At 44.8% G+C, this 482-nt stretch overlaps 1 protein-coding gene across 2 annotated transcripts in view; it reads left to right on the top strand.

Annotated features, from left to right (window-relative positions):
* SLC36A2 (solute carrier family 36 member 2) overlaps positions 1 to 482 on the top strand; it is an 84540-nt gene that overhangs the window by 77123 nt on the left and 6935 nt on the right. The gene's annotated exons all lie outside the window — the stretch shown is intronic.

Below are 482 nucleotides of genomic sequence, written 5' to 3'. Positions count from 1 at the left end.
TCTTCTAGGTCCTTGTTAACTGTTTCTTGTATTTTGTCTATTCTATTTCCAAGATTTTGGATCATCTTTGCTATCCTTATTCTGAATTCTTTTTCAGGTAGACTGCCTATTTCCTCTTCATTTGTTAGGTCTGGTGGGTTTTTATCTTGCTCCTTCATCTGCTGTGTGTTTTTCTGTCTTCTCATTTTGCTTATCTTACTGTGTTTGGGGTCTCCTTTTTGCAGGTTGCAGGTTCGTAGTTCCTGTTGTTTTTAGTGTCTGTCCCCAGTGGGTAAGGTTGGTTCAGTGGGTTGTGCAGGCTTCCTGGTGGAGGGGATTGGTGCCTGTGTTCTGGTGCATGAGGCTGTATCTTGTCTTTCTGGTGGGCAGGTCCACATCTGGTGGTGTGTTTTCGGGTGTCTGTGACCTCGTTATGATTTTAGGCAGCCTTTCTGCTAATGGGTGGGGGTTGTGCTCCTGTCTTGCTAGTTGTTTGGCATAGG

This window comes from Neophocaena asiaeorientalis, unplaced genomic scaffold (assembly GCF_003031525.2).
Source record: "Neophocaena asiaeorientalis asiaeorientalis breed wild unplaced genomic scaffold, Neophocaena_asiaeorientalis_V1.1 scaffold548, whole genome shotgun sequence".
NCBI classification, from domain to species: domain Eukaryota; kingdom Metazoa; phylum Chordata; class Mammalia; order Artiodactyla; family Phocoenidae; genus Neophocaena; species Neophocaena asiaeorientalis.
This window is presented reverse-complemented; position numbering and strand designations above follow the sequence as displayed.